At 47.4% G+C, this 15,127-nt stretch overlaps 1 protein-coding gene across 4 annotated transcripts in view; it reads left to right on the top strand.

The window, feature by feature from the left end:
- NR1H3 (nuclear receptor subfamily 1 group H member 3) overlaps positions 1-15,127 on the top strand; it is a 28,014-nt gene that overhangs the window by 573 nt on the left and 12,314 nt on the right. For 2 of the 4 annotated variants that reach the window (XM_042870355.1, XM_042870373.1), the window contains exon 1: positions 371-405. The exons of 1 other annotated variant lie outside the window; for it this stretch is intronic. The gene's annotated coding sequence lies outside the window, so the exon portion shown is untranslated. Of the gene's footprint in view, positions 1-370; positions 406-836; positions 866-15,127 lie in introns of those variants that run through there. One more of the 4 variants, XM_042870371.1, reaches the window with a different exon arrangement.

Genomic DNA, 15,127 nt, shown 5'->3' with positions numbered 1-15,127 from the left:
CGTGGGCCGGCGGGGCCGCTTAAAGAAAGGAGGAGGAAATGATGGGTGGTTGGGGTGTCTGGCGGTGTGTGCTGCCTGTCTCTACCTACCCATGATTGGAGACGCGAGGGTCTCGGCTTTTGCTTTTGTCTGCGTTCCTTAGAAAGCGTGCTTTGCGGCACTGGGAGTCACGCGTCGCTTCTTAAGAAACAAAAGGCTTACGTCTGTGTAACTCAGCCGCGGCTGGACGGAGCCGTTTGTTTGACGTGCTTGAATGTTTAATGAATTAAAGCGACTGTGATTCCGTATCTCTTGGAAAGCACCAGGTCACGTTGATCTTTCCTGTTATCGCTGCTGACGCCGTGCCATAGGGGGCGCGGGGAGAAAAAGTATCAGCAGGCCGGGACTGCGTGCGCTTAACCGGAGGTACCAGTTTGTTTGTGCTATTCTTTATTGGGTTCGGCTCTCTGCTGATTCGACAGAACTGATACCTAGGGGCAATGCACGGCGGCCCCGAGCACGGGCAGGAGCGTGAGCGGAACCGCTGCTAGTAGCGCTAAGGCGGCGCTTGCGTTTGTTTGCTTGCGCTTCGGTGATCGTCGCGTCGGGACAGCGAGCCGAGCCGAGACCGATGCGTAAGGGCCGGCACGGCACGGCGCACCGCTTTGCTTTCGTTCTCCCGAGGGCCCGGCTCTCCGGGGGCGGTCGCTGCCGCCGGGCCGGAATGGGGCGGGCCGGGCCGGGCGTGCGGTGGGCGGCCGGGCCGCGCGTTACATCACGGCAGCTCCGCGGCACGCAGCCGGGTCGCGCCGCCGCCGGGCGCTCGGGCACCTGCCGGGAGCGGTGGCCGCCCGTCGCCGGGGCCGCCGAGGAGCCGCGCCGCCCGGTAACTTTCCTCTGGGGCTGGAGCGGGCCGAGGGGGGAAGGGGGAACGCTCGGCTCCGCCGCCGCCCGACCCGAGGCCTGCGCCGGGCTCCTGCGGCGCGTTGGAAGGTGCCGGAACGGGCCCTGAGGCGGCCGTCGCGGCCTCGCCTTTCCGCGCTCGGGCTCGGGGCGGAGCGGAGAGCGAGGGGACCTGCCCTGGGGACGGCGGGGCTCCGGGGTCGCGGCGCTGGAAGGGGCTCTCTGGGAGGAGTGGACGGGCGGGTGGAGGAGCTGAAGAAGGGTCGAGGCTCGGGGCGTCGCACATCTCCTGTGTCCAGAGAGCCCGGGTCTCTGCTGGAGAGGCTGCCAGGTGCGGTGATGTTTATTCTGTTAGCTTTGTCACGTTTCCTTGTCTGTGCGGCTCAGCTCTGTATTGCTGTTGGTTCACCTGTTACATGCTATCAGCTCTGATCACCTGCCTTCTGGAACACAGACCGGTGACAGGTGTGTGTAGGGCTGTAAGAGGGTAACTGCGAACGTCGGCTTCTTGTTGTGCCGCTTCATTGCAAGTTGTGTTAAGGTCCGCAGACTCTTAACAGCAAGTGTTCCGTTGCAGGATGGCAGCATCCCTCAGATCACTGCTTGAAGAGGAATGCTTTCTCTCATGGATCCCCCCTTTCTTGCCCCTAAAGGCACAGCTGGGCCTTTCACTGTAAGGCTTTTCTAAGGGAGTTTCTGCCACTGACTCACACGCCTGACTAATGCTTTGGATCGCTGCGGCAGCTCCCGGCTGTGGCTGCAGGTCATGTTTGCAGGGAGGGCAGACTGTCCTCTGAGCTCTGCTGCTCATCCCAAGGTACATGGAGTGTGCTGCTTCCCAGGCACCAGGCTCTACTGGGGACAAACAGAAAAAGAAAAATGTTTGCTACTTCTTTCAGTGAGTAGCGGTCTTCTCTTCCAGTTAAAGGAGCAAATCTGGTGTGAAAATTACAGCTGAGTGTTAATAAGCTCGGCCTTACTTTCTTTTGGGTTGTGGAGAGAGGGCATTGGACGTAGTACAGGTTATGCCATGACCAGATGGAGTTTGGCCTTGCTGCATTTCTCCACAACCACACCCATGACACATTCACCAGAGGGTTCTTCCTGCTGCAAGGCCTGCGATGCAGGCTGGATGCTGCCCGCTGTAGTCACTCACTGGAATCTAGCACTTGAGTTCAGTAGGTTTTCTTTCTTATGTGTGCTTACAGAGGTTCATCTATCGCAGAGGGCGGCAAACTTTTGGTAGAGAAAAATGGAGGCTAAAATGATCAGTTCCCCTCCTGTCTCCACCATTCCATAGCTGTCCAAGGAATCCTGCAGCTGCTTGTACTGTAACGGGGTGCAAGGAGAAGCACTGCAGCAGGGACTGTGTATGAATCACCTAACCAAAAAAACGTCAAACAACAGGAAACTTTATCACCGACCTGCTGTGTTCTGGCAGTGTGCCTTTGGTTACCGCTGCTGGCAGTTAGCAGCTGCTGCAACTGCAGCTCTGTACCTTGTCACGGCGTTCCCTTTGCTGGCCGCGGTGCAGCAAGGAGCTGGCGGTGTGCAGGACAGCAGGTGTGCGCTGCAGAGGTATGGGCAGGAGCTCACTGCTTGGTGCTGAGCTCACACCTGTAGGCAGAGCTGTGTTTCCAGCGTGTTAATGCGTGTTGGATTGCTGTTATCTCTGTTCAGACAACTTTTTCAGTTAAGGTACTTTCTCTAGGAATTGCTGTTACAATTCGGGAAGCGCTCGATGTTGGATTAAGGGAAGGATGAAATCTGCTGCTGATTGTTTGATCCAGTCTTTAGAAACGGTGATGGGTGCAGACTACTCATGTTCCATCTTTTGTATCTAGATCTGCTTTGTGACTGTTGGCTATCAAGATGGACTTTTTTTTCTTCAAAAAGAAGTTTTGAATTTAGAGTCTTAAGCTGTTGCTGTTTCTCAGAAGTCCCATCTGCCCAGGGAAGGATACAAAATATAATGTGCTTTGTCTTTGAATGCACTGAAGGATGATCCTATGTTCTGCTCTGGAAGCAGCTGCTGTGGAAGGCTCGTTGTCACTGATCTGTGTATCTTTGCAAGTTGAATAGGAAAGTTTATCAGATTTTGTCATTTTCCTTCCTCCTTCCCCACCAAGCAGTAGGATTTGCACATCTGACAGTCTCAGAGAAAAATGACAATTTCAGCATTAAAGTCAAACCTTACAAAAACGCTGTTTTGTTTGGCTGGGGGAAATTGTTCTGCTGCTCTGCACTGCAGTGTGTTGCCTTGTTTTTCTCACAGCATAATAATTTAGGAGGGCAGGAACACATTCTCTGCTGTGGAAACTGAGTGGGAAGGAGCCTTGGAAAGGAGTTTGGGGGAGTGCTTTCTGTACGGGTACGGTTCTGCATCCAGTCTGCAAACAGGTTGAACTTGGTCTTAGATCATACTTCTGCTAATATGTAAGTGCAGTGTTTGACCTTGCATTTTCATTGTGGTTACTGCAGCTAGAAGCTGTGTTTTAATAATCCTTGGTATGACAAATGCACAGAATGTTGTTAAAGTAAGAGAGGCTTTCTGTGTCGTGGCAGATCTTAAAAATATCTCAGTTAAAAGTGGTGTGATGTGTTACTTTAGCGCTCCGTGTTGCTTTGTTCTGTGACTTCCTGCTTAGGACAAAATACTTTTTTTTTTCCATTTTTGGAACACGGACAAATTCATTTCTTGTGTCCTCGATAAGAAGGAGATAGATATCCCTGGAGCCTATGGGGTTGTTAGTTGAGATCTGGAGATCTCAAAAGCAGATTTCCCGTAATGCAAAATTGCTTGCCTTATTGAGAATCCGAAAGAAAATGTTAGGGTGATATCATTATCATTTAGTAAAGTGAGTTGGAATATGCACTGTCAAGCTTTTAAGCCTCTTGTTTGGGGAGGGCAAAGGCTACTTTGGGTAGCACATGTGGGGAAGAGCAAAATCCTGCTTTTATCTGTTAAGGGGGGAGGGGAAGATTTGTTTTAGTTGATGGTGGGATGAAAAGAACTGCGTTAGAAATTAGGAATGTAATTCTCTGAATTTGGAAGCTACCATAATTGTTCTCTCTAGGGTTAAGTAGGAGGACTCTCATGGGATGGGAGGACTGAAAGGCCATCAAATCCATGCTGCAGAGCCAAGCTGCATTATTTACACGTAGAAACATCTTTGGGATGTAAATAAACAGTATTAGGTGGGTGTCACACCGGTTGCTGCAGCAAGTGACTGACAAGAGTAGGTGTTCCCTGGTGTGTTAGGTTTTCTAGTGTTTTGTAAGATGTTTTTTTTAAAATACTGGTAAATACACTTGTAAAATTCCTTGAAACGAGAGCTGTGCACAGAAGTGAGATCTTCTGCCCTTCTTAGGAAAGGGGAGTCTTGGCTGACTGTGGTCCAGCTGTGAGACAAGCACTGCTGTGTGGCTCAAAGCAAGGCTCCCACCTGCTGATTTTAAGTCACGATTTAAGTTGGTGATCCAAGAATCCACGTAAACCTTGTTTTGCATTTGATGTTTTCCTAAAAGCAAGGTTTGCTCTAATCGGCTAGGCTAATTTATTACTTGCTAAGCAGGATGATAGAGTGTGTCTGCATACATTAGTTTATGCTATTATATCACAGCAAATGTTTACGTTAGAAAATGGCCACTTGAATTTATTAGGTGAATAACATCTTTCCTAGTGACTGCTGCAATACTGTTTGATTAAAAGGTCAAATTAAAAGCATGCAAAATTGAATTTTTATAATTAGACTGTAATCAAGCACTGGACAAACAAGAAAAAAATGAGCTTGCTGGCGTGTGTACTGTTAAAACAGTTTTGCTTTAACAAGGCGCTGTTATCTGTACTTATCAAAATGAACTGCATGTTTTCGGTCATTGTGTCCTTCCAGATCTCAGAATGAGTGTAACTCATCCTCCCTTGTGTTGTTTTGCTTCATAGATTGGAAGAGAAAAACACCTCCCTCCCCAAGCGTGCTTCCCTCCCCCAGCTTTCAGTGGATGATCGCAGTGATGAAACTGCCTCTTGTCCTTTATGGATTGATCCTTCAGTGGATTCTGCTTCCAGGGACTTCAGATCTTTCTCAAATTTAGGAAATGCATTCCTTAAACATTCCACAGTGACCGTGTGCTGCTTGGAGAGGGTTTGCGTGTTTGTGTTAGGCTTTATCATATATTGTCATCGTCGTCAAAAATTCAGTGAATGTAATCTTGAAAAAATGTGCGTGAAGTCCTCTATAAATAGAAACATTTGGAATTTAAGTAGTCTATTTAGGGCCTTTGTGAAACGAGGGCAAAGAGGTGCAGGCTTTTGAACCAGTTCTGTGGTGTGTCTCTGTGGCCAGAGTCACGCATGCGGAAACGTGCCGCTCCCCAGAGGACTCCGCACGCTGCGCCGGTGCCTTTTCCTGGACGTTTATACATGGGCAGCTCTCGGTGAGGTGTGCACAGCGGCTTCTCGAGCACCTCCCAGGGGAAACCCACGTGCGGATGTCTGCGGGTGTGTGAAGGTGTGCTGGGAGAGCCTTTGGGACCGGCTGTGATGGCACTTGCCCTGACTTGCAGGCGGTGCGGGGCCCTCGGCAGCGTGCTGCGGCTCGCACAGGCGCGGCCACCGAGGCAGCTCAGCAGCCGTGCGCTCCCAATGCTGGAGAAGAGGCTGGCATGTGGCCTTCAGGTACAGACTTTGGGAGTGTTTTGGAATACAGAATATGGATGAGCTCAGTGCCTGCCACAGAGCTCCTGTGCATCTTAGAGGAGGGGAGTTAACTTTCATGTTTTTGTGGAACTGAAGAAAACTTTTCCCTTCTCTATAGAAGCTCCCAAATTGCTTTTTGTTTTCCTAGAAGTAGAACTGGAGTGGAGAAAGTGGAATCCTTTTCCTGAAGAAAACATTTTTTTTTTTTTTTCTATTGCCTGCACTTTGAAGATATTTTCCTGTTATTTTAACAGCAGATTGGGGTTGGTAGTGGAAGTTAAAACAAGGAGAGACTGGAGGTTTTGTCCTGCCCCATTCCAGCCTGATCTCCCAATGAAGCTTCCCAGTACTTGCTCTGAGTGGTGCCTTCTGCAGTGTGCCAGGAGCAGCAGCCATCCCCACACTTAACCTTGGTGCAAGGATCAGGATAAGAAGCCCAGCTGCCTGCTGGCAGCCCCATTACCTGCTCCCACACGCTCATGCTTACATTGCTAGGTCTGCAGCTGTTTCTGAGAAGGTGGCTGACAGGAGCTTTCTGACTGGAATAATGTTTGCTTGCTTGCTTCATGTGGCACCTGCCCAAGCTTTCATCTGTGCACAGCTTCTGGCTCATGGTTCTTTGATTGGTGGCCAGTGGGTTCTGCCATTGATTTCTTTCTCCTCTGCCTGACAGGACTGCGCAGGAACTAGGAATGCGGTGGGCTCCTTGTGCTGTATTGCTTAGATGAAACCTGACAGTCTCGTAGTTAGGTTCCTTTGCTTTTCCCTATTAGAGATTTTTTGCAGACTTGCAGTCTGTTCTGCTGAAGGAATTTGGACCATAGAAAAGCATCGATATGCTTAGCACCTCAGCTCCCCTTGCCCTACGCTAGGGCTCTGTTTGGATGAACCACGGTGAAGCTCACAGTGCCTGGAGATTACCTGCAGGAGCAGAGGCTCAGCTCAGCCAACTGGAGGGTGTGCCACTCTGCAGCCATCCCACTGGCTGATGCTGCCGCAGCGGATTCTGCCCTGCTCCGGTCTGTTTTCCAGCTGAGTGTTTGTGGTGATGTCAGGCGGTGTGAGAAGGGAACATGACTTGGCAGGACAAAGTCTGCAGAAAGTTCAGCTCTGCATTTGGCCAGGAACCTCAGAGGGAATGGGATCGACACACACATTCTGCTACACAGTCTGTCACACGCCCTCTCACACGCTCCCTTCCTGTCACACGGATCCTCTTTTCTCATTTTCAGATCTTTAACCCTTCGAGCTTTTATTTGTGTGTTTATTTTAAAAAGAAAAATAATTCCTCCTCCTTATCTTGTTGTTATTGTACTTCTAAGTGTTTAGCTGAATTGACCCCAAAGCAGAATCATATCATATAATCATAGGATAGCCTGAATTGAAAACAACCACAATGATCACCTAGTTTCAACCTGCCTGCTGTGTGCTGGGTTTCCAGTCACTAGACCAGGCTGCCCAGAGCCACATCTAGCCTGGCCTTATATGCATCCAGGAATGGGGAAATAGACCATGAGGGCCAGGGTCTAGGATAGTAAAGTCAAAAGCAGGACAAATTTGCCTTCCAACAGAGCACTTAGAAGTCTTCTGATCTGCACCCCTGCAGCCCTGAATGCCGCTCCTACTGTGTTTCTTGGCAGTTTTTCTGATCACTTCTTGCTGATTTAGGTTTGGATGTATAATGCAAAGCTCTGCCTCTCTTCTGCCCTTCTAAGAGCCACTTTAGTGAAATCTGCCAAAATGTATCCCTAGGTAATGGATGAGTGCTGAATAGGCCAAGATGTGGAATGGTCCAGCTTGCTTTGAAGCAATTTAGACTCAGTTCCTGTATTCACCTGATACGTTCTTCATATGAGTGTTTCAGTAGTACTGTCATTTCTTCTTGACCTCTGTGCTACATCTAGGGATAATATTTCTATGAATGGGACTTGGTACTTTTCCCCTACTGCCCTTAAGGGAGTCTTAATGAGTTTCCTGCCTGCTTTGCAATCCAGTACTGTATTTCTCTGTTGCCTGTGATGAGCAGTAGTATTTGTTTTGATAGATGCTTTTAGGTGGGATGATGCTTGGATACTAAGTGCTATATAGATGCATTATAAAAAGCTGTTTCCCAGAAACAATCCTGTGTTAGTTATGGTGATATGCAGCATGTTGATGAAAGGAAGTGGGTGGAAAGAAGGAAATAGAAAAAATGAACAAACAACTGTACCACTAACAGCCCTCTCTGTCAGTTTTTCTTTCTTCTTTTGCCTTTTGTTCTTCTGTTGCAGAGGTGCTGGAGGGTAGAGACCAGTTTGAGAGAGGGTGATCTGTCAGTGAATCGGACTGTGTCTTCCTCAGAGGAGCCAGCAGCACTTTTGGGCTCTGATACTGAAGAGATGGGCTGAGACCACCTGGTGAGCCGAGCGCATCTCTTCTTGGTGATGCCAACTGCTGGAGATGGTTAGAATAGGCAGGGGGTGTTATTTCCTGAGAGTTTTGTGGAGATTAAATTACTTTAAGGATACAATCAGGTAAGCAGTACGTGATTATTTATCGTTATTTTCCACGTGCAGAGAAAGGCTGGCAGGGCTGCTTTTCTGGTTGTAATGTCTTTGATTCTCTTATTGGCTATGGGCTGCTTTTACCCCTCTTCCCTGATCTCCACTACTCTGGGTAGTCATCATTATTTCTGTGGTTTTTGTTTGTTCTCATCTTCCTTCAGTTTAGATATAGTGTTGAGATGACATCTCACACCTCTTGTGAGTCAAACCTGTGTTCCCTGAAGCAGGGATGTAATATCTGTGGGACTCAAGTTCAAAAAGGGAGAACATAGGCTGCCAGGTAGGGATATCTTCTTTTCTCTGTCATATGGTGCCAAGGTGGTAGTACATAGTGGTTGGAGAAAGAGGTTTCTTTAGATCTTTTTTTTCCCACTAATGCACAACCCCATTTAAAAAGAAAAAAAAAAACCAAAAAAAAACACAACAACAAACAGGCTGTTGAAACATAGCTAGTACTGCCGGTATCTCTGATTCAGGTGACACTGGCTATTTCCCATCTCTTTGGAGTCGTGTTCTCTTGATGAGCCTGGGGATAACTTTAATTCCTGCTGATTAGCAGATAACTTCACAGGAGGAAGTTTTCCAGATTGCTTGAACAGTTCTCACTTTTACCTGTATTTTCTCTGGTGATGTGGTGTATAACCAAGATGTTATAATTGCAATATAATCAAAAGAGTAAGGCAAAAGCAAACAAGGATCGCAAAAGAGAATAAGTAGAAGAGCTTACCCTTGGGTTGAGCTCACTAGAAGATACCAAAAGAGGAGGATCTCCAGAAGAGATCCTTCCCCTCTGGTAGCCAGCTCTTAAATAGGTGTAGGAGGGGTGCAGCCAGGCTCCACCCCTTCCGGCAGCACAGGTGAATTGCCTTCAGCTGTGCTCCTCTGGCTGACTCAAGGCTCACCTCAGGTGATTAATCAGAGGTTCAGGCCGTGACTCAGCAGTTCCCATACATGTGGTCATAAGGACAAGAGAATTAAACTCATAGCCAATACAGGTGCCGTAGGAAGAAAATGAAACGCAAAGCAAAACCACCTTAGTATAGATATATTTAAATGTGCAAGGGAAAAAAATCTAATGTTTGGATACCTTAATTTGCATGGGGAAATTGTGAGTGGCACTGGCAAAAGAACACTGTTGCTGCTACGTGGATTTCCATAGGGAGCCGCTTACAGCTGATGCTGACAAACACTCTGCAGAGCATGCTGCTGGTTGGATCCCCTCCCTTCCCCTTCTTCCAGGGAGCAGCACAGAGCTGCCCTTTGCTCCTTTGATAGGAGGAGGGGGCAGCTGTTTTGCTCTGTGTGCTTCATCCTCCAGGGAGGAGCACAGATGGGATTTTTCCTGTTCGAAGCTTCTGTTGGAGCCTCGGTTGCGCTTCCTGCCGTCTGAAGGTCGGCGCTGATAGCAGAGTCAAACTGCCATTTGACGGTTGGAGCTGGATTTGCAGCCAGGAGCTGGGGATTATTGCAGTTCAGCTGCAAATGGCAAATTCTGCTCGCTTTCTCCCCTGTGGTTGCTGTGGAAGCCGGCATCAATCCACGTGGCTGTGTTCCCTTTGCTCCCCACACTGGAATGCGGGGCCATGGCTTAGCTGGCCAGGCTGGGCTGGGAGATGATGGCTTGTCTTTTGGTAGGATGGTTGGGGGTGCTGTTACTGTAATGTCTTCTTTACTAGAAACCAGTGCACACTCTTGTTTTGGCAGCTCAGGATGGCTATATTCTGGATTAGTCAGAAGCTTGAAAGCTGAGGGAAAGAGGCAGTAGAAAGCCTGGGAAGGATAAGGGGCTGGAGCTTTGCTACCTCAACCTGACTTGTGCTGCTTTGTAGACTTCAAGGGAACCTGGGTCTATGGCCTCCAGAGGCATTTCCTGTCAGCAAGGTGCCACATCAGCCCTGATGGACTTACTATTAATTTTCAGTTAATTAACCAGGGAAGAGTCTATCCTTTCTTACCATTATCTGTTCCCTCGCTCCCTTTCTGCCTTTCTCTCTTCCTTTGTCAGAGGGAACGATGCTTCCATGCAAACAGGAAAAGAGGCAAGAGAGCACCCTGTGTGCAGTGTGAGTGAACGGCAGTAACCCTGTCTCCTTTCTACTCCTCTATGCAGGATCAAGGGCAACTGGGACGGAGGAAGGGAGGGAGGGAGGAAATAGGCTCAGCCCACTTCAGGATCTCACCCACCCTGAGAACAGTATCTGTATCACTGTTTTCCCCTTGTTTCTTGTTTTGACATGGCACCCTCAGGTGAAGAGGTGAAGGCAAGGGCAAGCCCAAAACCTCAGTCTTTGGATATAAGGTGTAATGAGAGAGACAGGTGAGAGGAGAGGGAGCATCTCCTGCTGGATGAGATGCGCATGGGAGAGATGACTTGAAGAACAGTGGCTGTTGGAGTGAGGAGCTCCTCTACAGAGTTTGTAAGTTCCTGGCCGTGATTGGAGCCAGCATGTTACGTCTTCACCTCAGGGATAGTTTGGGAAGCCCTGTTTCCAGCGTGCCCTGTGTAGAAAAGAAGCTAGTCCTGTGCTATGGAGACACAGGCTAGGAGTGAGTTTGGATTTTGATATAAAACAAAGCAGAAGTCCTTTGGCCTGATTCTGCCCTGAATTATGGTGTTGTGTTTGATAGTGCCATTGTGTCATATGGCTGTAATTCAGTTCACTAATGAATTTGCAAATGTTCAGTGGAGAGAAATTTTTCTTTTGCTTCAGTCCTATTTTCAGTTCTTTTTCCCCACTGTTGGGCAGAAATGGTTTGGATTTTCTGTTGCTGCTGCTGCTTGTCGATAATGGCATATTCTGTGTGTCCAGACCATTTAAGTCATGCTGGATACAGACTGACAAATGTGTGTGGAAATATTTGCATTATTACAGTAAAAGATCTGAAAGTTACAGAGACTGCCCTTCAGTCTTCCAAAGCTAAAAACTCTTTTAGGGTGTTTTTCTATAATAGCCCGACTTTCCCTTCCTTGATAAGCTTAAGTGGAAGAGGCAGAAACCATCTCAGAATACCACCTTCCATCCTGGTGCGCACCATCATTATGTCTTCCTGTTCTCTTTCCTGCACTCTTTCAGCCAAGTGACACACACTTGTTTATGTTGATCTGTCTGGTAGTTAGTCACTTTTGGAGCTGTTCTCTGGGAGCTGCCATTGCACTTGTACTTGGAGGTAGGAGACATCGTGCTGTGTTTTAAGAACAGACTGAAGCCAAAGGCAGAGAGCTAGTCCAAAGAAAGCCTTCACCATGAGAGCCAGGTTCCACAGTGAGAACCAGGTGAGATCAGGGATACGTGAGTTTAAAGGAAGAGACAAACACTTAAGCAGAGGCTATTCCAGAAGTCAGCAAAGGGATGGGTAATAAGGAATTTGGTCGGCAACGGGAAGAAGAGCCAAAGTAAGAGGACATGGGCTCTAGGACTCAGAACTAGAGACAGAGATGGGAATAAGACCCTTAACCTGGGGTCAGGAGGCCCGAGCACTGCCCGCCATGGGCAGCTGGCTGCAGTCAGGAATGACTGCTTTCTGTGGTTGTCAGAAGTGACAGCAGCTGCTAGTTCTTGTGGACAAGTGCCATGCGTTTGTGGAACTGGTAGGGTCTGCTGAAGCTTAGCTTGGTAGCCAGTGAAAGCTCTTAATAGGCTGTAGCTTTTCTACCATTGTTGCTGAGATAGGTGGGCTTGTAGGCTAATTTCATTTTGTAGCAGTCTTTATTCTTGAGACATCCAAACAGTTAATGCTGTGCACTTCTCTGTAGAAGGGAATCTGCTGCTAGGACATGGAGCTAGTTGCTGTTTACTCAGAGTTATAGAGCAGTTCTTGCCCTTGTTTGTAAACATTATGTTAAGAACAGCGCTGTCATGTTGTGCTTCTTGGCACACCTTGCATTTTCATGTTTTATCCCTCCCTTTGACAATATGAAGTTGATGCCGCACCAGAGAAGGCATAGGAAGAACATTGGGTAGCAGAATACCTTACTTATGAAAGAATTGAAAGAGCAGTGCCTCATGAGGAGCTTTGTTCTATGCTGATGCTGTAGGTTCTGTGATGTGTCAGTCCAATGGTGTTTTTTCTTTTTTACTCAGACATTTGGATTGGCACCCGAGGTACCATCACCAGTGTGCGCACTGAGAATTTAGCTTTCAGCAGAGATCCTTAAGCCCCTATTTTGACTCAGTTTTCAGAGGTAGTTTAAGATTGAGGATTGTTTTGCCTGTCAGAATGCCTCTAGAAGCCCAAATGCAAAATTATATTCTTGCTGTAAGTTTCCCTGAAAGTTCTTCCCTTCAGGCACACTGGTTCCCCAGCAGCCCATTCGTTAGGCCCATCCACACAGGTGCAGTCCTGTTGACACACACGTATATGACACGTGAGCACAGTCACAGTACTACATGTGTACATGCACAGGGTCTCTTCTGTTGGTGCTGAAGTGCTGCAGTGTGCACTGGTGATTCATTATAGAACCAAAACATAACTGCTTATTTTCTCTTGTCTGAAGGCTGTAGGATTTTGTAACTTACCAGGACTCTGACTAGTAGCTTCTCTTTTGAAAGATCCCAGGGACTTGCATAAACTTCTTAAAAAGCCACCGTTTCCTCTGAGCATCCAGTGCTTGGAGGTGAAAGGCCCACTGTGCTTTTCCTCTCATTATCCCTGCTCTCCACAGCACAATTTCTCCAGGCATGCACTTGCATCTGGTTTGGTTCCTGGTCTGTAAATTCTTCCCACAAAGTACCAGAAAAAGATGCCAGACAAAGATGCTGTGGAGAGAACAGACGTTTTTATCAGAAGTATGACTACAGTAACTACACTGGTTCCTTTGGCTTCTTCATCTGTGTGCTTTGCTGCTCAAAGCCATATCTTTTACTTATCCTCTGAGAGCGTGGGACAGAAAATAGGCATGTTCTGTAGTTTTGTGGCTCTTGAGGACAGGTCTGGTCAGAGATTTCCAAAAGAGTGCATAAATGCTTCAGCTGGGCTCAGAAGGGGTCTTCTAACTGAGGATATGGGTTCAGACAAGGCTGGTGCTGGAGGGAGGAGTGAAGGTGTCTGGTAGTAAGCATGAAGTGCAAGAGCCAGGCCCCTCTAGTCCCTTCTCCAGTATTTTGTTTGAGGAGTGCTGATTTCGAGACCATCAGAGAGGGAAGAAAGGATGTAAGGATGTAAGGAACAACATTTTTCAAAAATGTTTAACGTCTCTTCTGAGACATGAGTGACAAGGAGAGAATCTGAGACATGAGTGACGAGGTGGAGAATTGTTTCTATTTGCCTTTCATCTATGCATGCTTCCCTGTGCAGTGTATGCTCACCAGGTTCCTGCATTGTAGAAGTTGTGTTGGAGAAGTGATTGCCCCATCTCTTGTCACTTGGCCAGTGCTGGTTTCTAAAACTGACAGAGTCGAGACAGAAGGTGGAGGCAGTGCGGAAGATGATGTCAAGAAGTCTGCGTTCGTTTTTGTAGTTCAGGCTTGCATCACCCTTTTTTATTTCAAGTTGAAGGGTTGGTACAAATCGGGAGATATGAACCTCTGTTAACATGAATATTAATACAGAACTCAAGAACATTTGGAGTTATGGAGTTATATGAGTCATATATTTCTGTGAAACTTAACTTCCTGCCTAATCACACAGCCTCTGCCTGTGGGGAAAAGGCTAGTTTAGTTTCATTACCTTGCTCCACCGGAGTGCTGCTGTTTGTAATTAGGTCTATTTTCCACAGCCTGGAACTGTTACTGCATCTACAAAACTAAAAATACTGTGTCTTAGGAGCAGCCTTGGCCTCTTGTCTTTCCTGCTCCTGTCTGGCCCATTCTGTTGGGGAAGTGCCGGAGGATGGTGCATGAGGTAGGAACACATGGGCTGGTTTCACAGCATGAAGGTAGTGACTGATATGCCATACCCCTGCTGTGTGCTGGGTGCCTGCAGGCTAGTCTGACATTGCCAGGAAGTCAGCAGTCTCTTTTTTAAGAAAAAAAAATCCCTCCCCTTTGGGCTCCAGATGTCCTGCTGACAAGAAGTTTCACTCTTGCAATGTCAGTCGTGATTATGTGGATGAAATGATTTTGTAATCCCATCAGGAGGAGCCCTCCTCCTCCCTTACTTCCCGGAATACATTGCAGCTTGTGGCTGGGATGCATCAGGGCTGTGTCACTGCCTGCAGGCAGCAGGGCCTGAGCACCGTCACTCCGTCCATCAGCTGGAGGATTGGACCTTTTCTTCAAGAAGTGCTGCAAGTACTACCAGCAGTGTTTCATTCTTCACAGTAATTAATGCTTGAGTGAATCTTTTGCGTGACTTAAAGGAATGTGGAGATGTACTCAGGCATCTCAGCTTTCTGCTTTGTGTCCAAACATGTCCCTAGAGATCTGAAACTGTGCATCCATGAGAAGCATACATGTAGGAATATAAGGCAGCTCTGGGTTTCTCTCATTGAAGTTCCCATCTCCAGGTGGTGCTCTGTGTCTGTCCATAAGGTTTTCTGTTGCTGCAGGATTTACTGTGGATGATTTTTTTAAAGTTAATTGTGATGTCCACTCTGTTCTTTTGGGAACTGTGTATCTCTTTAGATTATTTGCAAATCAGACCTGTTATGTTGCGGACTTTTACTCTGGGATTTCTTGTTCTTTTGTGGCTTTGTGTTCTACATTTGCTGCAGTTGCACTTATCCTAGTCTATTTTTGCAGTGATTGTGTGGCTGTGTACATCAAAGCAAGGGAGTTTTGATTTCCTTATGCAGTCTGAGTCTGTGTTTACAAAGGTCACATAAATTAATATGTGGTTTTTTAATATATGGTTTTTAACACTTGCTTCTGTTGTTTGCCACAGCATAAAGAGGCATGGCAAGAGCCTAGCAATCTTGACAGTATGACTGGATTTGTACGTGATGACTGTTGCTGTCAGAGTTCTGGGAGGGGGTGGTTTTGTGGCACAACTGCTTTTGTCTTTTGCCTTTGGCACTCTAAGAGAATTTACATGGTCTGGTCCAAATATAGAGGAGGGAAGAAGA

The sequence above is a fragment of the Lagopus leucura genome, unplaced genomic scaffold, assembly GCF_019238085.1.
Source record: "Lagopus leucura isolate 7727_CA_CO unplaced genomic scaffold, USGS_WTPT01 Super-Scaffold_1, whole genome shotgun sequence".
NCBI classification, from domain to species: Eukaryota; Metazoa; Chordata; class Aves; order Galliformes; family Phasianidae; genus Lagopus; species Lagopus leucura.
This window is presented reverse-complemented; position numbering and strand designations above follow the sequence as displayed.